The sequence below is a fragment of the Mya arenaria genome, chromosome 9 (genome assembly GCF_026914265.1).
Source record: "Mya arenaria isolate MELC-2E11 chromosome 9, ASM2691426v1".
Lineage (NCBI taxonomy): Eukaryota > Metazoa > Mollusca > Bivalvia > Myida > Myidae > Mya > Mya arenaria.
In genome coordinates this window covers 72,367,564-72,391,226 of record NC_069130.1, presented here as the reverse complement: position 1 = coordinate 72,391,226, position 23,663 = coordinate 72,367,564, and the positions used below count along the sequence as shown (strand labels likewise).

The 23,663-nt window shown below is 36.0% G+C and overlaps 1 pseudogene; it reads left to right on the top strand.

Moving 5' to 3' along the window:
- The first annotated feature begins 8,504 nt into the window (after window positions 1–8,504).
- Window positions 8,505–18,670, top strand: LOC128246358 (putative nuclease HARBI1; annotated as a pseudogene).
- Window positions 18,671–23,663: the final 4,993 nt, after the last annotated feature.

The following is a 23,663-nucleotide window of genomic DNA, read 5'->3' as shown; positions in this document are numbered from 1 at the left end:
GAATTTCTCAAAGAAAATGCAACATTGAAAACTTTGGGGACCACTGATTCTAAATGTTGTTCCATGTATAGAAAGTCTTTTAAATGCTTTAAAATCAGACAATTAAAAAGGATTTTTATTGATTTTAAGAGGCCTTGCTTTTCATTTCTTATTGGGGGGGTCAGGGCAGATTAGATGCAGGCCTTTTTCTATAGTACCCACGAGTCCAACTATACGACCAATTCCCAAAGCCGTATATATAATATTTTTCCCAGTCTTGTAAAAAACATTAATCAAAAGAAACAATTTTTTTTTTTTTAGGAAAGCCATCTTTACCTCACTGTACTACTCATTCAATATTTCTATAAATTATGTGATGTTAAGTTTTTAGGATATTTAGATTAAATGATCGTTGATTTCCATCAAGTTCAGAGATAAGTATGAAATGTAATTTTGGCAGATTTCTCAATGCATATTTTTCCAAAATGTCATGGGTCTGTTCCAAAAAGGGCAGAAAGCAATGGGGTGTTAGTGATAAGAATTAGTTAAACTGTTGTATAAGGATTTTTTGCACATTTTTAGTCACCATTTTCTAGTAAATAATTGTATATCTGCATTATGTGATAAAAATAAATCAAATTATACAAGTTTTTATTTATACCCCTGACAAACGAAGTTTGAAGGCGGTATATTGGAGTCACCTTGTGGTCGTTCGGTCGGTCTGTTGCAATTTACCTTGTCTGGAGCATAACTTAAAATCTACTGGATGGAATTGGATTAAACTTCATACAATGGTAGAGCATAATGAGAGGAAGTGCAGTGTATAATTACCATAACTCTATTCTTGCTTATTACTGAGTTATTGCCCTGTTACTTTTTGTCCGGATTTACCTACAGTAATAGCTCTAGTTTTGATCTATGATATTCAAGTATGGAAATTCATGATTTCATTGACAATTCAATGTTTTGCTATCATTAAGCTCTGTCTCTAGTAACACTGTCTTTTAATTGTTGGCGCGGTACAATTTTTCTTAGCAAAAGGAAAAAAGTGTATTTCTCTCTAAGATTCACATTTAAGAGTTAAGAATTTATTACAGTCAAAACTCGTTATGTCAAGTTTACTTGGACCTTGGGAAAAAGTAATTTTAACAAACATTCTACACAATGTCATCTGATTAATTTTACAAAAGAATATCCCCAATCCCAACACATTTTGAGCCTGATTTATGTTTTATGTTAATGCATCTGCAATTGAACTCTTTGACACAACCGGAAAATCAAGATATCAGAATTGTCCACATTTTGAGTTTGGACTGAAGTTTTTAAAGTTTAAAGAAGTTTAGGATTGCATTAAAGGTACTAGACACCAGAGTGGCACCAAAACAAGTTTTTTCTGTAACGAATCTCGGGACAATTATTTAATAAAATGTTTTACTCTTTGATATCATAATTGTAAAAAAATACCAAAATTAAACAAAAATAATCCAGTCGTAGACCAGGATCGAATCGGTGTCGCAAAATAAATCAGTCCAATGTTGTATCCACTGTGTTAGGAAAGGTTTACATATGGAATATTTAGGCTATATACCAAACTTAGTACCGTATTTCCCTGACTATAAGGCGATCTGCTTTTAAGACGATCCGCTAACTTTGCCAATGAAATCCAGCACTTTAAATTCTCCAAGTCTGTGATAATGTTCAAGGTTAACAGTCAATTATCAACTGAATTTGTTCATTTGCTTAGGAGTATTGATTTTTATTTTCCGATCGCATGGTATGTTTGAACCAGCCTAAATGCAATTTTGGGAGTTAAGTGGGCGGGCGCCCGGCGTTAACAATTCTGCATTAAAGTTTTCATTTTATGTAATAAAATCCAGAGTTTTTATCCAATGGTAATCAAACTTGGTCAGACTATTTGTCGGCATGTTATTTTGAATATATATATGAAAATGGGTCATCCTGGGTCTAATTCTAGGTCACTAGGTCATATCTTAGGAAAATCATTCCACGTCATAAATTCATTAATTTTTGTCAAATCTTTATGAAACTTGGTTAGAATATTTGTCTGCTCAATATCTTGAAAGATTTTAATATGGGTCATCCCTGGTCAAAATCTAGGTCACAAGGTCAAATCTTAGGATGAAGAATTCCATAGCCATAAAAATTTATTAATTTTTGTCAAATCTTGTCAGCACCACAGTGAAACTACAGGCGACCACTCTGGCAGATGATGGACCATAATTATATATGTCTCAGATATGCCTCACAAAACAGATGTCATGGAAACCTTTTGGACTGACCACAAACCTGTCTGGATTACCTACTAAGTGTTTACCATTATCAGTTGTTTTCAAGTTTGCTGCAAGTAAATCACATAGTAATTTTATTTACTATTAAACTATATTGCAGTAAAAATAAATGACTTAACAGGACACATTCAGGGGTCGACACTAACCATTTTTCTAAGGGATCCCAAAGGGACATGAACATTTGAAATCAGGTGTCCCTTCCATTTTTTACATTTTTGTAAACAGCACGTTATGACAAGTTAGTAGCACAATGTCAGACATATGAAGCTCTGCAAGAGGAAGACTTGGGTCTCCGAGTCAGTAGATTGGGTTCAAAAGCAGTAGAAATTGTCTAACTAAGTCCCTTTTGTTTTCAGTCAAAATCAAAGATGGATACAATGTAAACAAAAAAATGGTTGGTTCTATTTTTAGATTTTTTGGAAAATACGCATAAAATATGTCATGGTTCAGGGTCTTGTCATATGTTTCAGTGCTTTTTGATTGAGAAGCAGTTAGAATATTACATCTGGCTTGTGAAAACTCAAGATTATATTAAGTAGAGCTGCTAATCAATCAGTCAGACTGCCCAACAGGTGTAGTGCATACCCTGGTACTGGAAGAGCAGACAAACGAAAAATTGCTTATGTTAAGTTTTCGCACCAAAATGTCGTAAAATTTTATACATAGATTGCATTAAACCCACTTTTGGAATTTTATTTCTATGATGTTTTGTTCAAAGCACCAAACAAATAATGTTGAATAGTAGGATTCTGGTATTTATGCAGTAAATGTTACTGTAACAACTCAAAGGTCGCATCATTACGGCATCAAAGTCAGTAGTATTGGCATCTTTTTTAGGCGGTTCTGACACAGAAGCAAAATAAATCAGCATAATTATTGTACCGATAATAAAAGTCTGTCACCTCTGATCTTGATAATGTAAACAAGAAAACGGAAGCGTTAACCCGCATGCGCACTGTGACATGACCTGTTTATTTATAGATTTATAACGTAACTATAGTAAAAAAAGGTCAGCCATACTTTTGCTTTAGTGTGTGCAACGTATTAATAATAATATCATTTTTACATGAACATTTAAGAAATTGATGGACTCAAATTTAGGTAATAAATAAATGAAACGCTATTTATTTATTGATATTTACAGGTTATAGAATGGCGATAACTGGGCGGGTGGGTGTTAACAATTCTGTGTTTGGTGTTTTGTCTTCACGCCAAATTTAGCTGGAAATTGGCATTATCTATGTTCCGTTGGGTGCTGGGGCATTTGGCGCTGGTTTTACCAGCAGATTGTCCCCGCAGGGCTGAGACTTTGCCCGGGCTTGGCTGGACCGAAAGTCAAAGTCCCTGCTATTCCCCGGGCCTTGGAGGGCCATGGTTACAAATGACTGGTGCATAATAAAGTCGAGTTCTTATCCAATGGTAATCAAACTTGTTGAGACTATAATTTTGTCGGCATGTTATCTTGAATATATATGAATATGGGTGATCTCGGGTCAAAAACTAGGTCATTAGGTCAAGTCTTGGAAGAAATATTTCAAGGTACAGTAGAAACACTAAACCGGAACTCTACAAAACGTAATCCTCGGGATACCAGACTTTTTTCAGAGTCCTGGTTTCCCCATCCATTTTCAATGTAAAAAAAATCCCAACAAAACCGGAATTCCGGATATGATAAAAAAATCAAGACAATTTGTTATTTGTCAACGTAATTTTACCTTACAAAACCAGACATATATTTGTTTCAACATGTCAAAATGATTTTGTGTATTAGGAATTCGCAAAACGTGTGTCACTTTGTTTTGACAGCCAGTGCGTCGTTAAATATTGCACCTGTGATGTTGTGTTAACTTGATTATCGATAAGATGATTGCGCTGTGGATTGATGCGGCACGATCATCAAACTTGTGAAAAGAAAATTGATTGGAACATTAATTTGTTTGTTGCAGAAAATAAAGGACTGGAAACGGTTATAAAGTGATCATTTTGGAGGGTTGGTTTATCTCAAGACTTCTATGATTGAATCAAATTAGATGGTGCTTTAATTAAACTATCAAACATACTTAACAAGCATTAAATTACAGATAATAGAATAATTTGTTTGTTTCTTTTTTACTCAAATCAAGAACTTTGATTGGTGATGAAGTGGTCATTTTCGCAAGTTGTTTTATTTTAAGAAAAAAAGATAAATGCAAAATGTTTAATTATGTTTATCACTTTTGCATGTGTTTTAGTCATGTCTCAACCTTTGTCTAGGGTCAAATTCTAGGTCAAAGGAAAAAGAATTCCATGGTCATGAAAATTCTTTATGAAACTTGGTCAGAATATTTATCTACATGTTGTCTTAAACACTTGTGAATATGGGTCACCTCAGATCAAAAACGAGCTCTCTAGGTGAAATCTTAGGAAACATTTTCCCGACTCATAAAAGAAATGAAATCTTAGATGAATAAATGTGTCATCTTTAGGGTCAAAAACTATGTCTGTGGGACAGATCTTATTGGAAAAGCTGATGTATTTATAAAATGTTCATTTTTCCGACAGCCTTTGAACATATGAGCGATTTCCACAATGCAACACATATTCGGTGTCTTAGTATACAGACTTCTTCATACTTGTAATACACATAAATATATTTCATAACAGACTGGAGAAAATTTAAAATCGGGTCGTTCAAAAAACATAGGTTCCCTCGAGGTTTAGGCTCAGTCCCCGGCGACCTCTATCGATTGCAGTTTTTCTGTAGTCTGTTTTGGGTCTTGACAGTGTTGGTTATTTGAGATATTTCAATAATTGTTGCATTTAAATGAGACAGATCCTCAGGTTATTCATGGCCATAACCACAGCCACAAAGGGACATTTTCTTATTTTTAGAAAGACAGCTTCAAAGTTTTTAATTTGAACGCTCAATATAGGAAATTGGGCATTTCTCATTTTTTTGAAAAAGCTACTTCTGGCAAGTTGGAATTTGGCTGACAAGCCATCCTCACACTTTGAATGAATGTTTTGCCTCAAACAAATACTCTTTGACATGCAGATTCATGTATTCAAAAGAAGAAAAAAAATGAATGTTTAAATGATTTTAGTCTATAGGATACACCTGTTAAGATATTTAATTTTATATTTATGCCCCCTTTTGAAAAAAGTGGGGTATATTGTTTTGCACATGTCGGTCGGTCGGTCGGTCGGTCGGTCGGTCTGTCTGTCTGTCGGTCGGTCGGTCGGAATACCAAATGGTTTCCGATCAATAACTTGAGAACGCTTTGACCGAGGGACCTCATACTTGGTATGTGTATTGGTCATCACCAGCAGATGAACCCTATTGATTTTGAGGTCAGTGGGTCAAAGGTCAAGGTCAGTGTGACCTTTACATGAAAAACGGTTTCCGATCAATAACTTGAGAACGCTTTGACCCAGGAACCTCATACTTGGTAGGTGTATTGGTCATGACCAGCAGATGAACCCTATTGATTTTGAGGTCAGTGGGTCAAAGGTCAAGGTCAGTGTGACCTTAACATGAAAAACGGTTTCCGATCAATAACTTGAGAACGCTTTGACCCAGGGACCTCATACTAGGTAGGCTTATTGGTCATGACCAGCAGATGAACCCTATTGATTTTGAGGTCAGTGGGTCAAAGGTCAAGGTCAGTGTGACCTTTACATGAAAAACGGTTTCCGATCAATAACTTGAGAACGCTTTGACCCAGGAACCTCATACTTGGTAGGTGTATTGGTCATGACCAGCAGATGAACCCTATTGATTTTGAGGTCAAAGGTCAAGGTCAGTGTGACCTTAACATGAAAAACGGTTTCCGATCAATAACTTGAGAACGCTTTGACCCAGGGACCTCATACTAGGTAGGCTTATTGGTCATGACCAGCAGATGAACCCTATTGATTTTGAGGTCAGTGGGTCAAAGGTCAAGGTCAGTGTGACTGTAAGCTGAAAAAAGGTTTTCTGATTGTCCATATTTTATTTTCTTATATAGTAGACAGTAGAAATTTATATGTCACTAAATGCATGAGTTGAAGTATCAGTTTTCAGTGAACATCTAGTTTAATTATGCCCCCCTTCGAAGCAGAGGGGTTATATAATTGCTTTGCACATGTCGGTCGGTCTGTTGGAAGACCAAAGCTTGTCCGAGTGATAACTCAACAATTCCCGGACCTATGGTCATCAAACTTGACATGAAGATTAGGTATGACCAGTAGATGACCTGCCTCATATGCATCCAATGACAAATCAGCTGTCATTTCAGTCCATGCATATTTCATTCAATTGTCCAAATATTTCTGGCAACTTGGCGCTCAGGGGGCATAATGTTTGACAAACATCTCTTGTTTTTTACAGTTTGGGATGATAAAAATATGTGAGCAGAGATGAAAGGGAAAACCTTAAACCAAGGGGACCAATGGCAGGCAAAAGGTGGGTGTTATCTAGTAATATGGAAAAACCCTTCCTTATAAAGGTTACTTTGATGAGATGTTATTGTAAAAATTTGTAAGAGATTACAGAGTGTGTAGCTGCAGTGTCAAAGGATTATACTGAATAAACTTCAACAATACACAGCTACAGGTGGATTTCGGTTAATGTTTTTAGGTCACCTGAGCACAAAGTGTAGCTTTAGGCCAAGTTTGAATCATGTGCAGTCAAAAACTAGTTCACCAGGTCAATTTTAAGGAAAAGCTTGTTAACAATCTAAAGGTCACATTTATAAATGTTTCTTCATGAAAGTTGGTCAGAATGTTTATATTATTAATATCTAAGTTAAGTCTAAATCTGGGTCACATGGGGATAAAAAGTAGGCCATTAGGTCAAATCATAAGAAGAGCTTGTTAACACTCTAGAGGTCACATTTATGACTGATTGTTCGTGAAACTTTGTCAGAACATTTATATTGATTAACTCTAGGCCAAGTTCAAATCTGGGTCATTTGCAGTCAAAAACTAGGTCACCAGGTCAAATTTAAGGAAAAGCTTGTTAACACTCTAGAGTTCATGAACACTGTATCTTCATGAAAGTTGGTCAGGATGTTTATATTAATAACCTAAGTCAGTTTTAAATCTGGGTCATGTGTGATCAAAAACTAGGTCATAAGTTCAAATCATAGGAAAAGCATGTTAACACTCTAGAGGCCACATTTATGACCATACGATTATGGAACTTGATCAGAATGTTATACTTTATGATTTTTAGGTAGAGTTTGAAACTGGGTAATCAGAGGTCAAAAACCAGGCCACTAGGTCAAATCATAGAAAAACTTGAATTGGATCAGGTGAAGGCCCTCTTGTCTAAATGAATTTAATAAAATATTTGTAAATATCAAAATTAAAGCTGGGTCTGCTACTGGCACAGCCCTCAACAAGCCATACAACTCAAATTTTTAATTGTAAGAATCGCTTTCTAAATTAAATTCAGTAATTCCGTAATAATATATTCAAAATCTGTCAACACAAGGCAATAAATCAAGGTCTCAAATGCATGTACAATTACGACAGCATTCTTGTTTATTTATCGAGATCAACAGAACACGTGTTTCAACAGCTGTCAAACTGGGTCATATCACATTTGATATTATTATCTGTGTATTCAGAAGAAAATTCATTTTTGGAAACAGAAGTGACAAATGACATGTGTTTATTCAAGCCAGACTCTAGTTAACTACATGGTAAATCAGCTATTTTGGCACATTTCTGAACCATGAAATGTGACGTCATTCGTGCCTGATCTATAGGATATATTTATATGATATTTATTCATACATGCCATATTTTCTTGGGTCGATTCCGGGACACTCGTCGTAATGTTAACGCACATTAGGGGGGTCCGGGGGCATGCCCCCCCCCCCCCCCCCCCCTGAATTTTTTTAAATGGGGACGTCTGTGGTGCATTCTAGAGCATATCTGGGGCTATTTTAGTCGTTTTTAACGTCGGGGAAAATGTACCTATTTTGACTGCCAAGACCTATTTTTTACTTGACATGGTTTGTTTTTTTCTGCATTTTCTTGAAAAAATAAAACCACCTGGGGCCGGTTGCTCAAAACCTCCGTTAGGCTTAACGGACCGTTAAACAGCTAACGGTCTGTTAAATTTCAACATGGCGTTAATTTTCTGTTGCTCAAAGAAATGTTAAGTTTTAACGATGGAGTTAACGGTGGAACTGACCGTTAAAGTTAATTGAGATAAGAACCTCGATTAAAGTTAACGGCAGCTTTACCATGGCAGGTGTATTTTTACCAAATGTAAGGAAACAGCGTCAGTATAGACATACTCCTCATGTTCAGCATCTTGATGATGGGGAAATGCACGAGAGGTATCGTTTCACAAATGATGGCGTAGCATTTTTGGAGGATATCTTGGAAGGATGACATAAAAAGAGACACTCACCAGAACAGAGCCCTCAGTGTGCGACAGATGGTTCTTATAACCCTTCGGTTCCTCGCCACAGGGGCGTTTTTCAATGTTGTAGGAGACAGCATGGGTTACCACAAATCAACAGTTTCTCGTGTGGTAACCCACGTGACAGATATTATTTGCAAAAGAATGAAACGATTCATTGTATGGCCTTCCGGCGAAGAGAAGAATAGAGTGAAGAGCGGATTTTTCACATCGGCAGGCTTCCCTCACATAGTGCCAGGTGCGTTGACGGGACACACATCCGTATCCAGGCCCCTTCTGTTGATGAGCCAGCTTATGTCAACCGAAAAGGCTATCATAGTATCAACATGCAGGCAGTTTGCGATCATGAAGGTAAAAAATGATTGAAATTTCACCATAAACATTCTAAAGATCCTTTTCTTGTAAACGCTTTATCAAATAATTTTTGTCAACTCGTCTTAGACCGAAACGGTCATAAGATCTGAAATTTACCCCAATTATCGATCAATAATGGGCATATTCGGTTTGGTCAGAATGTGACAATTATCATAGAAAGTTTTACAAATGGTCCCCTAAATGTTTTTCATTTAACTTAATACAGTTTACCACTCTAACCTAACCATACGCAGGGATGGCTCAATTTGATGATTGAGGGATTTTAGTTGGGACATACAGCTCTTAGTGCTCCCTCTCTCCCTCGACATCGACACAAATAAACTTTACATTTGTGATTGTACATTAAAGAATATTAAGGAACCGTCCCTGATGATATGGGCTGGAGGCTTTCATGTAATAAATGTTTGAATTGAATTGATGATTAAAAAAATGCGAATGTTGTTTATAATCATGTCATGAAATAGTAAGACTGAACGTGCTGTTAAGCTATTGGTATATAACTAAATCATTATTTTCCCAGGATTGTTCACAAGTGTCAACGCCAGTTGGCCGGGCTCGTGCCATGGTGCACACGTGTTCAGGACATCAGGGCTGTGCAACAGGCTACAACGAGACAATCAATGTCTGGAAGATGGGGTGCTTCTTGGAGATAGTGGGTAAGTAGCATATACAAAGCATGATGTCATCAGATGAAATTCGTAGCTGAACCGTGGTCTAGTTGTTAATTATAAACACTTCACTTTCAATCAAGGGGTCGCATGTTTTTATTCCCTGTCGCATCACTAAACGTACTAATCGTCTCGCGGGAGGGACTTTAAATGGGGGTCAGTGCTATACACTGATGCACGTTAAAGAACCAGGGTAGCTCAAATCAGGGTTACATTCTGTCTGTGCACAGCATGCTCCAAAAATTGAAATGACTAATATTCTTAAGGGAGCAATCGCTGAATGAGCAAGGCCCGAGGGCGAGTATAAACAATCTTACACACACCCGTATGATTACAAGATTGTAACATCGGGACGTTGTTGTTTTTTTGTCAATTTTATTATTGATATTGTTTTTTATTCCCCGCCACAGGTATCCTTTACGGCCATTCCTCATGACGCCGTTTATGAACGCTGACACTCCTGCCAAGGAAAGGTACCAGCTAGCCCATACTAGAACCCGGGTTTGCATAGAAAGGGCCTTTGGTAGGCTCAAGCGGCGCTTCCACGTGCTGCACAGTGAGGTACTTTCTTGCATATGTTTTTTGAATACTCGGACTAAGTTTATTCAGTCTATAGTTTAAGTGCATAAAGTGACTGCTTTCTTTTTTAACTTTACTGTTCACCTTTATCATATGTGATGATATTAAAAACTTTGCTATGATTACTATTTATTTATTTTTATTTCAGATCAGACTAAGTCCAGACAAGGCCTGTCGCATAGCTACAGCCTGTGCAATTTTACATAATGTAGCAGTCATGTTTAATATGCCAGAGGTAGATGATGTAGATGTCATACAAAACATTGATAATAATGTGCAGGATGATGTTGGTACTGGAACAGCGACACGGGACTTTATTGTTAACAGTTACTTTTAATCAATATCATCATCATCATCATCATCATCATCATCATCATCATCATCATGCTCACATCATCATGTTCAGATAATCATCATCATCATCATCATCATCATGCTGTAATAAAGAATAGCTTTAACAGTTTGTTTTGTTCGTTTTCATTTTTACATATCTATTTACAATACAATACAATTAAATTTAATTTAATTGAAAAATTGGCTTTTTATGAAAGAGTCAACGTCCTCGTTGTCCATACGCCTCTCATATTTCTCTAGTACCCGTTGCTGTGTCTCAACCTGGGGAGCTTTTGCTGAAAAAAAAATATTATTACTAATTAATTTAATAATAATAATAATAATGATAATAATAACATTAATTATAATTATGATAATAATAATAATAATGCTACTGATACTGATACTACTAATACTACTTTACCTACTGCTACTGCTGATGATGGTACTACTCCTGCTGCTGTTACTCCTTCTGATGCTACTACTTCTACTAATGCTACTGCTGCTGCTGCTGCTGCTGTTTTTGCTACTACTACGACTACTACTACTACTACTGCTACCACTAGTACTATAACTAGTACTACTTCACTTCCAGTTCTAATTCTATTACTTTCAATAATAATAATAAGCTGCAACAATCACGAAAACAATAAAAATAATAGGAAATTGATTTTATAAATGATGTTTATACCTTCTTCTCTGACAATGCCACCTGAGATTTGAAGAAACGAATTTGCCACTCGGCAACCTCCTCGCTTAGGGGTTTCTTCCGCTTTGGTCTGCAAACATAAAATCAGAGAATGTAATTATCAATACAAGGTTAAGTTAAAACTGTTAAATGGATATTCTTGGAAGGAGAATGATGCATTATGGGACAGGAAGTAGAAATTTAACAGCCTGTTAAGGATTTAACACTGGCGTTATGGACTTAACGCTGACGTAATTTAGTAATTTAACGGCAGCGTAAAGTCTCTTTAAGCAACAGGATTTTAACAGAGCGTTATCTTACGCTCCGTTAAGGATTTAACGGACTATTAAGGTAACGTAGCGTTATATTTAACGGAGGTTTTGAGCAACCGGCCCCAGATATATTCCCAGGCTTTAAATGAAGTGCTAACAAGGAGGATATGCAGTCTACTTTCGGTTTCATAAAACAGGAAATTAACAACTTACGGGCACCTGTTTTCCTGCGCTTTTGAGAACATGCGTTACAAAATGTTTATTTTTTCATCACATTTAAAACGTTTGCTATTTATGACACACAATATTTTTTAGACGATCAAGAAGATTTTCCAGTCGATGACCTTTTTTTCTGTTTGGAGATGCATATAATTTTGATAGAGACGGGTCAACAACCGGCTGTAGAAAGCGATCACGTGACTTGCCATGGTCACGTGATTTATTAAAGCACTCTATATAACCACCTGTACACCATATCATCAGTTTTATTTGGGCGTAAAAATACACGACAGTTTGAAAAAAAGTTCAAAACACTAAAATTCCTTATGAACGTGTAAATTGTTTAAAGTATAACGACATATCAACTTTGAAATTTGAATGGAATATGGGATGTTTTCCGTGTTTTAATTTTGTTTTTTTACCCATTTTGTCACTTTCTTTGAACTTACCTTCATGCTCGTTTGTCGGTAAAATGTGTGAAAAATATCAATTCATCAATTAAAAGCTATCATTCATAAGACCAAACAAATCCATACGAAAACAATGAATTTGTATACAAGAACCCTCCCCGACTCGTTAAGCACAACAATAGGCCAATAGATCAATTATCGGGTGATTGACGATGACCTCGACGACGCACATACCAATTAACGGATTAGTGTCAACATGTCCTGTGTTTTACGACCAGTGTCCCAGACAGGCAAAATAGCTGACTTTCATTGGTAAAATTAAGATAATCGATTCCGAGATTTTTGTTCATTTTTTTTATGACTTTCCGGGACAAACATGCACTCTCCGTGACTCCGTGACAGAGATACGAATTCCGGGACAATCCCGGACGTCCGGGACGTTATCACATGTATGATTTATTATTGGTAATTTTAAATAGCCAGTGACATATTTGGGGATTTTCCATAAAAAAAAACGAGGCAAGCACGTGTCAAACATGCGCTGTCATCTTTGAAGGCGTGTTTTACCCCTGTCTATTTCAGTCGCGATTTTCTGAAAAGTTTGAATAGTAACATCATCTTTTTTCATGAGTAATATAATTATCGATGTTTATACTAAACAAAATGCATTTGTTGCGAAAAAATAAGTAACCGATATGTTAATAAATGACCGTATATAAGCATGGCGCATTTTGGCGCAATCATGCGGGAATCGATAGAGGAGCATTTTGGAGCAATCATGCGGTAATTGATAAAGGCGCAATTTGGAGCAATCATGCGGGAATAGATAAAGGGGCAATTTGGCGCAATCATGCGGGAATCGATTGAGGGGCATTTTGGAGCAATCGCGCGGTAATTGATAAAGGCGCAATTTTGAGCAATCATGGGGGAATAGATAAAGGGGCAATTTGGAGCAATCATGCGGGAATTAAGATAAAGGGCCAATTTGGTGCAATCACGCGGGAATCGATTGAGGAGCATTTTTGGAGCAATCATGTGATAACTGATAAAGGAGCAATTTGGAGCAATCATGCGGGAATAGATAAAGGGGCAATTTGGCGCAATCACGTGGAAAAGGGTTAAAATATAAGTGTTTTAGTTATTTTATGGAACAATGATGCACTTTTAAAAACTTCATTGAAAACTGTTCATAAAATCTTTACACTAAAAAACAAGCGAATAATAAACTAACAAAAAAGAATAGCAGAGAACTTTCTCAACAAACCGGATCTAGAAAATTGACAGTTATAATTTTGCATGAGGGGCGCCCCACGGGTAGCGGCGTAAAAAACACCCTTTTCAAAAAAAGTGGAAATTTAGAAAATATATTAAAATTCTATAAAACTCGGTAAATAAGCATAAAAGAAACAGAAAATTTGTTTATTGCAGTGAAAGATTGTATTTTATTCCTCTCATGATCATAATAGAATAATAACTGAAATAAACAAATATCCTCTCTATCTTGCACAAAATTTAACCATATATTGATAAAAAATCAAAAGAAAGCAATTCAACCGCACAATATTAAAACTTGCAACATTTAATAAATTAAATATGACTAAAGTTATATACGTACATTGATTATGCCCCCTTTCATAGAAGAGGAGTATATTGCTTTGCACTGGTTGGTCAGTGGGTTGGTCAGTTGGTAGACCAAACCTTGTCCAAGTGATAACTTAAGAAATGCTGGACTTATGGTCATCAAACTTAACATGAAGGTTGGACCTGATTAGTAGATGACTCCTATTTATTTTAGGGGTCACCAGGTCAAAGGTCAAGGTCATGGTGACCTTTAATGGTATAATGTCAAAGCTTGTCTCAGTGATAACTAAACAATGCCTAGACCTATGGTCCTCTAACTTAATATGGAGGCTTGGACTGACCAGTAAATGACCCCTTATGATTTATGGGTAATGCCCAATGGCCCTAAAATTTGCCTTGGAGGTTGGGCCTGACTAGTAAATTACACCTATTGATATAAGGGGGCATTAGGTCAAAGGTCAAGGTTGTAGTAACCTTGAATGATAAAAAGTAGTCCGAGTGATATCTTCTTATCCCCTGGCGTATCAAAGGTTTCAGGAGGGGGATATAGTTTTTGGCGTTGCCCGTCATTCCGTCTGCTTGCAAAAGTGGGTAAACAATGGTCATTAAGTTTTGTGAATGGATAGAAATTATGATCTCAGATTTTTACTAGTACTTTATGCTTATTTTAGACAAACCTAAACTTAAATATGACTATAAATACCTACAGGTGGCCCTTAACATGAGTGTCAACCTGAAGATACCAGTCCATGTAACCAAGCTGACCAAGGCTTCAGTGACATGGAGTAAGAATGAGAAACCAGTCCTCTCCCACTGCAACCTGACTGTTAATGTAAGTGACCAGACAATAATCTTTACCCTGAGGAAGGTCACACGGTAAGACAATGCGGTGTACACAATACTTGCACAGAATGAAGCATGACCGGTCTCAGCTGAATATGACGTGAAAGTCATTGGTAGGATGTCTTGTCAAGTGTGAACATTTTAAAAATCAAACTTCACACAAAAACAAAGCACAAAGAGAGGAAGTGCAGTGTGCAAGAATCATAACTCTTTTTTAGTTTATTACAGAGTTATTGCCCTTTATTACTTTTTCTTATCCAGAGCAAAACTTAAAAACTAATAGATTGAATCTAATAGAAAATGCAATGGTTACAGGTAAACACAATGAGAGAAAATGCAGTGAACAAGAACCAGAACTCTATTTCATCTAATCATACCAGGTCAATATTGTTGTTTATTGTGGGAGATCATGTAACATTTAAAACATAAGCTATGTAATAATGTTACATGACATCCCACAGTGCCCTTTGTTAATCTTTCTTGTCGGGAGTATAACTTAAAAACTACTTGATGGAATTTAATTTTAACTTCATACAATGGTAAAGCAAGATGATATGAAGTGCAGTGTGCAAGAACCATAACTCTTTTTCAGCTAATCTCAAAGTTATTGCCTTTTCTTACTTTTTCCTTGTCCGGAGAAAAACTTGAAAACTTGGATGGACTTTCATTTAACTTCATACAGTGGTAAAGCACAATGAGAGGAATTCCACTGTACAAGAAGAGCCATCACTCAATTTCAGCTAATGACAGAGTTATTGCCCTTTGTTACTTTTTTGTCAACAGCATAGCTTCTAACTGCAGCGTAACTTCTGAATTACTGAATGGATTTTATTTATACAACACAATTTGGTCAAACTTGAGTGCAAATGCAGTGCACAATAACTGTGTTATAGCCTCTTTTCCAAAAAATTGTTTGCCATTCCTGTGCCCAGGCGGCATTGGTGGTTATTCTCCACTCCTGTGATAGCTCTAATATGTTTTATCTAAAATTATTGTCACTTAGAGAAGAAACAATACCTTATTTATATTATTAGCATTCATTTTCTATTTGTGTAATATAAGAATTAAGTGCCAAAATGTGAATGAGCCCTTTTAACATTGATTTTTTTAACAAACATTTTATGTGAAGGAAAACTTTGCCTCCATTTATTTCGGTTCAAAGTTATGGCAAGAGACAATTGCATCTTTACATGTTCAGCAGTGATCCAATTTATAAAACATGTCACTAAAAAGGGACCCTCAGCTTCCGAGACTATGTCTACCATTCCAGAGTCAATGCAGATATTAATCTGCAGAATAGCAAGTCCTAAAGTAGTCAGATTAAATGATCAATATCGTAACTTTGACATTTAGTATTTCTGTAGAACAATGCTGGCATATAAGATGATTATATGAGCCACTTTCACGTCCATTTACTTGATAAAAACCAGTAGTTGTGTCCTTTTTGAAAGGCAAAGAAAACATATTTCTGTTGGGAATAATTTACCCATAACCTCTTGTTGGAAAGGTGGGCACTTGGACCACTAACACTATAAATAATTGCTGTGGAGTAATATTACACTTTCAATACTTGTTTGTGTTTGTAGGTATGCCTGGTGTAGAGATAACAAATGTGGATGGTACTCTATCAACTCTGCCACTATGGACAATTACCTCTCGCTCATTCTCAAGAGGGCAAGAAAGTGTATGCATCCTGGTAAGCTGATTTTAAAATGAAGAAGATAATTGTTGATTTCATGTTAGGACCAGCATGTCACATAGAAATACAATGTCAGAAGGTCAACTTTCAAGGTCACAGTTATGGATCACTGGTCAACTTGGCCATGTGCTTGGTGATTTTAAAGTAACTTGGCACAAATGTTCGCCAGATTTAGGCATGTCAAAAAAATGAGTTGCGTATTCATAAAATCGCTTCGATACTATATTCAATAATCTTAACTTAGGGACTGTTGACAATGTCCAAACATATGCCTTTCATTCACTATGAGGCATATAGTAATCAGACCATCCCGTCCATCCATCCCAATAGTTTCTGATCAATTTATTGTGAATGCTTAGGCCCAGGGACCTTAAACTAGGCAGGCAGGTTGTTCCTGACCAGAAGATGAACCCTATTGATTTTGATGACAGTGGGTCATAGGTTAAGGTTGTTCCTGACCAGTAGATGAACCCTATTGATTTCGATGAGAGTGGGTCAAGGTGAAGGTTGTTCCTGACCAGTAGATAATTTCCATTTAATTTTGATGACAGTGGGTCAAAGGTTAAGGTTGTCCCTGACCAGTAGATGAACCCTATTGATCTTGATGAGAGTTGGTCAAGGTGAAGGTTGTTCCTGGCCAGTAGATAAATTCCATTGATTTTGATGATAGTAGGTCAAAGGTTAAGGTTGTTCCTGACCAGTAGATGAACCCTATTGATTTTCATGAGAGTGGGTCAAGGTGAAGGTTGTTCCTGACCAGTAGATAATTTCCATTTAATTTTGATGACAGTGGGTCAAAGGTTAAGGTTGTCCCTTACCAGTATATGAACCCTATTGATCTTGATGAGAGTTGGTCAAGGTGAAGGTTGTTCCTGGCCAGTAGATAATTTCCATTTAATTTTGATGACAGTGGGTCAAAGGTTAAGGTTGTCCCTGACCAGTAGATGAACCCTATTGATCTTGATGAGAGTTGGTCAAGGTGAAGGTTGTTCCTGGCCAGTAGATAAATTCCATTGATTTTGATGACAGTGGGTCAAAAGTTAAGGTTGTCCCTGACCAGTAGATGAACCCTATTGATCTTGATGAGAGTTGGTCAAGGTGAAGGTTGTTCCTGGCCAGTAGATAAATTCCATTGATTTTGATGACAGTGGGTCAAAGGTTAAGGTTGTTCCTGACCAGTAGATGAAACCTATTGATTTTCATGATAGTGGGTCAAGGTGAAGGTTGTTCCTGGCCAGTAGATAATTTCAATTTAATTTTGATGACAGTGGGTCAAAGGTTAAGGTTGTTCCTGACCAGAAGATGAAACCTATTGATTTTCATGAAAGTGGTTCAAGGTGAAGGCTGTTCATGGCCAGTAGATAATTTACATTTAATTTTGATGACAGTGGGTCAAAGGTTAAGGTTGTTCCTGACCAGTAGATGAAACCTATTGATTTTCATGAGAGTTGGTCAAGGTGAAGGTTGTTCCTGGCCAGTAGATAAATTCCATTGATTTTGATGACAGTGGGTCAAAAGTTAAGGTTGTCCCTGACCAGTAGATGAACCCTATTGATCTTGATGAGAGTGGGTCAAGGTGAAGGTTGTTCCTGGCCAGTAGATAAATTCCATTGATTTTGATGATAGTAGGTCAAAGGTTAAGGTTGTTCCTGACTAGTAGATGAACCCTATTGATTTTGATGACAGTGGGTCATAGATTAAGGTTATACTGACCAGTAGATGAACCCTATTGATTTTGATGACAGTGGGTCATAGATTAAGGTTATACTGACCAGTAGATGAATCCTATTGATTTTGACATAGATTAAGGTTATACTGACCAGTAGATGAATCCTATTGATTTTGATGACAGGTGGTCAAAGGTGAAGGTCATGGTGAACAGGAGCTGAATTTTTTTACCGTTGTGTCAAAATTCCTGCTTGTTATTAAGTAAAAAAGTTTCAATGAGATGCCTTAGACACATTGCCCTCTGAAAGAAGTTTATGTTGTTGCCGGTAAAGACTTGCATGCGATAAGACCCCAGCTTCTCCATAAATCTCAAGCGTAACAAACTTAAATAGCTTGAACCTGTTATAAATAAAATATTTCAATAAATTGGGGTAATTTAGAAACATGACATACAAAATAAAAAATGTCATGTACATACAGTGTACTAATGCTCAAAAGCAATATGTTTGGTCATTAAGAACTTGTGTTTCTATAGTATAGGACAATCAGATTTCAGTGTAAATCACTTGTAAATGGGATATGTCAGATAAGCACAAATTTCAAACTTTTTTTCTGTATTTCAGAATGCATCCATGCCACCTGGTTTCTGACATTACGGCTGTTGACTGATTTTCAGCAATGCAGGTATTCCGATGTTATTGTTTAACTGGAGGCAATAAGTTTGGAAATAAACTGGACAATATTGTGCTCAGATTGGATGAGCATGACATCATTTAACCACTGATATCAAGGTTAAAAATATCAGCTATTCTTAATCATTTATAAGCTCATTGATATACTGTTTGTTTCTTTCCTAATTGAATTTCTTTCATGCCGTTTTTGTTGCGGCTTTGAGATAATATCATTTTCTAATGAAACTGCTGACTTGTATTGGTCTTTGGTCTATATTGTGCATCTATTTGCACATTTTGTTTGCTCTTTTTAGCAAACATTACATTAATTGCAAACAAGTATCAAAACTTGCTACACATGTGATGCAGAATGATGTTTCATTTACAGGGGCGTAGCCAGGCATACTCCCATACTCCCGGGAGTACTTCGATTTTGAAAAATGAAAATTCTAAATGGCCTAAATCAGGTGTAAAACTTGAACCAGTAAGGGGGTACAGGCGAATTTGAAACCAATCCAGCTCGGCATTATAAAAGTTAAATGTAAAATGTCATCGGTAGAACTGTACATAGAATCGTTTACTACGATGTTCCAAGCACACTTTAAATATGAAATCTTAAACACGGTAAACAACTTAGCTTTACTTATACGTATTATAACTATGATCAATTATAGTTATAGTTACCTCCCGTCTTTATTACGTCAAGTCAAGTTTTAAACAGCGCGAATTTTAAACAAACAAAAATGGCGTCTCCGACAACCTTTTACCCACCTTGTCCCGATATTTTTCGAGGAAATGGAACTTGTGCAACATCAGTCCTGTATGATAGTGAGTTCAAATTCAACCTGCTGACCAAACACTGGGATGAGGCTCCAAGTTTCAAGTTTCCAACAAGGTATTCTATACTATTATTTATAAAAATACACACGCTACTGTAGACTTTCAAGAAAAGTAGCACTTCCCTTCTCAAAAAAGTGCGGAAAACGCGCGTTTAACGCGCGTTAAACGTGCAGAAAACGCGCGTTAAACGCAGCGGTATTGGCACTGCGTTTTAAGCGTATTTTTCTTACCGAGTGCGTAAAAAGTGAATAAAATTGAACAGAAAAGCGCACTTAAGCGTATTTTTTCTGCGCTTTTTACAAAAAACGCACTAAAACGCACTTGAGCGTATTTTAAGTGCGTTTTTTAACAAAAAAAATACACTTAAAACAAACTTACACAAAAAAAAACACACTAAGTGTGTTTAAACCGCGTTTTTTTGGATAAAATGCGCACTTAAAACGCAGTTGAGTGCGTCTTTTCTGAAAGTGCGTTTTTTACCTCCAAAAAGCGCAGTTAAAACGCACTTAAGTGCGTTTTTTTTAGAAAGAATGCGCACTTCTTGAAAGTGCGTTTTTAGTTCGCTTTTTGGAGGTAAAAACGCGCTTCTAGAAAAGACGCACTCAACTGCGTTTTAAGTGCGCATTTTTGGGTTAAAAACGCAGTTAAACGCACTTCAGTAAAGAAGTGCGTTTTGATCCCTAAAAAACGCGCTTAAAACGCACATCCATTTTTACTGATTAAAAGTGAATCTTTTGCACCCAAATTTTATGAAAAAAAAATGCGTTAAAAGTGCATTTTTTTCTGCATTAAAAGAGCATTTTTCTGTGTTAAAAAAGAGCACAAATTCACTCAGGTACATTTTACCTGCATTAAAAGTGTCCATTTTTGCAAAAATAAAAAATGGACACTTTTAATATATTATATATATATATATAAATATATTGAACCATCAAAAATAGAACACATTTGAATAAATAAATACTGATTTTGTTTCATTTAAATTTCCTAAACATGAGTTTGTGTTACATATATAAAAAAAAATCTTATAATTAATTTAACATGACACCTTGTAACTGGACATAATGTATTTACAGTCAGACAAACAAGTACATATTTGTAAAATTTAGCAATAATAAAATAACCTTTTACTCAGTGGCAAAAATAATTGATAGAAAATCATGAAACTGTAAGCTACAAATTGGAAAATGACAGTCTCAGGAATCTTTTGTTATATTTTTGTCAAATCTAGAGATTCCTGACAGCTCTGGAATAAAACAGGGTATCATATTTTAAATAAGTAATGACTTTATTAGTACTTAAATTGTTGACCCAATTTGGCCAGTTTCCAATAACTGGTAAGCCATGTGGAAGATGACAGTTTTATGACCCCTCCAAAAACCAACACTGTAATCATTTGTATAACTTTAAAGGTGCTAGTGTGCATATTTATGGAAACATGGCAATTTCTGCTTAATATGTTAATATTATATTAACATATATAAGGATAAAAACAAGTGCATCTTCATAGAGTTTTAATACTGCATCTACTATCTGGGACCAATAATCCTACTTCCAGCTACTATCTACACCAGCATTGTTATTTATTAAAATATGTGCACTAGATTGAAAGTTGACAAACAAAAGTCCCACAAGTAGTCAAGTGTCATAACAGTGAAATTAACAACTGAAATAAAGAATACATACCATGACCTGAGTGCTTTCACATGTCAGTTTATCACAAATCATCCAATAGTGGTATTGTCATGTTTCTAATCATAGTTCATATTTACCTGATCTAATGATCATTATTTTATTTCACTAATCCCTTTAATATTAATTTGTTTTAATTGGTGTAAATCCATTTATTAATTAAAACATCATCAATATTCTTTTAATGAAATCCCAACAAAATGGCTACCAGTAGCTTTGATTTGAAATTGGCTCCCTAAATGCTGAGATTTAATTGGTCCTTGGTACAATCAGATAAGATCAGGCTTATCATGCATGTTGTAAAATTGGAAAAGAAATGACAAAGAATTTGGTACTGGCATTACAAGAAACTTAAGGAATAATAATTCTATAAATGTTATAATTACATGCAATTGATTCTTGCCTATAAGTAAAATGTGTTCTTTTGATTACACAATAAATAAGAAATTATAATATATTTTTGATTTTTAAAATAATCTTTCTTTTTATTTCATTATTTTATTTTTTTTATTTTAAAGGTATATTGATCAATAATAAAATGCTTATTTACTGGTTGATTTATTCATTCATTCATATTCTTGTATTTATGTGTGTATTTCATAAATGTTATTTTGAGAAGGGCATGATTCACATTAATATTAAAAAAAGTAAAAGATTCACTTCTTAACAAAAAGACACACTTAAAACGCACTTACTGGTAGTCAGAAAAATATCAACGCACTTTTCCCTTAAAAGATCCACTTAAAACGCACTCTGCTGAAAACAAAAACCTAAAAGATTCACTTTTAACGCACTTCTGTTAGAAAAGACGCACTTATTCAGACAAAAAACGCACTTCTGTTAACAAAAGACGCAGAAAAAATACACTTATTTAGAAAAGATACACTTATTACGCAGTTATTCATAAAAATACGCATAATAAATACACTTTTTCAGAAAAACGCAGGAAAAATACACTTTTTAGTGCGTTTTAAGCGCGTTTTGGTAAAAAGTGTATTTTTTTTTGAGAAGGGTTAACTGAAATACTAATTAATATTGTAAAAGGGAATTCAAATAAATAAATAATGTAATAGCATGTGTTTTTGTTAATTTGGTGACTTTTTCAGAGCAAGAATTTATAAAAATATAATACAATTTGATAGTCAAATTCGGTTAAATCCCTTGAGATAATTAAAAGTTATGAACGTCATATCACAAGTCCCTGTAGCGTAACGGTTAGCGTCGAGGACTCGTAAATCATCAACTCGAGTTCGAATCTGGAGAGAGTACATATATTTTTAAAAATTATTTTTACATATTTATTGTTATCTAATGTTGTTATTATTTTATTCTTGTTGTTGTTGTTGTTGTTGTTGTTGTTGTTGTAGAAAACGATTTGTATTGCCCATTTTGAAGCAAACCTGATTAGGAACATTATCTTTAATTTAAGGTATGCTCAAGGACGGTTTCGCACCCTTCAACCAAAGTATTTCGTGTCATACCCATGGCTACGCTATTCTGTGGTCACTGATGGTGTCTACTGCGCCCAATGCCATATGTTCGCTGGCCCTGATGCTCGCGTGAAAACACTAGTCACAACAGTATTGAAAGATTGGAGCAATATATCCAAGGTAGTTTTGAGCCACATGAAATCAGAGGCCCACCTGTCTAACTGTGATTCAGCAGATCATTTCTTAGCAATAATGAAGGGCGAAAAAAAAGACATACTATGTAGCATGTCATCCCAATACAATGTGGTTGTTGAAGAGAACAGAAAGATCCTTGTTAGTATAACAGATGTGATAGTGTTCTGTGGAAAACAGAACATTGCCTTGAGGGGGCTTGAAGGTGATAAGGGAAATTTTCAGGCCCTATTGAGCTTTCAGGCAAAGCAGGATCCCATATTAAAAGAGCATCTAGAACATGAGATCCAAGATCTATGTACCTTAGCCCCGATATACAAAATGAGCTTATTTCCATTTGTGGAAAACAAATCACAGACAGTATCGTGTCAAAGTGCAACAGTGCACCCTGCTTCGGGTTTATGGCTGACGAGGCAACTGATGCCAGCACTATGGAACAGATGGCCATGTGCCTTAGATACTTCGACGGAGCTGATTTACGCGAAGATTTTTTTGGGTGCGCATAGTGCGAATCAACTACAGGCGAGACATTGGCCAATGCCTTCTTAGCAAATCTTGAACTTGCGGGTGTTGACGTAAACAAAATGCGTGGCCAGGGATATGATGGCGCTGCCAATATGTCCGGTATCCAAAGAGGCGTACAGGCAAGGATCCAACAGCGTATTCCTGGGGCTGTGTACACACACTGCAAAGCCCACTGCCTCAACCTGGCTATTATCCACGCATCAAAAGAAATGTATGCAAGGAACATGATGGCTACCGTACAACAAATAGCGTTTGCTTTTAACTACTCCGCTTAACGCCTCCTTCGCTTTCAG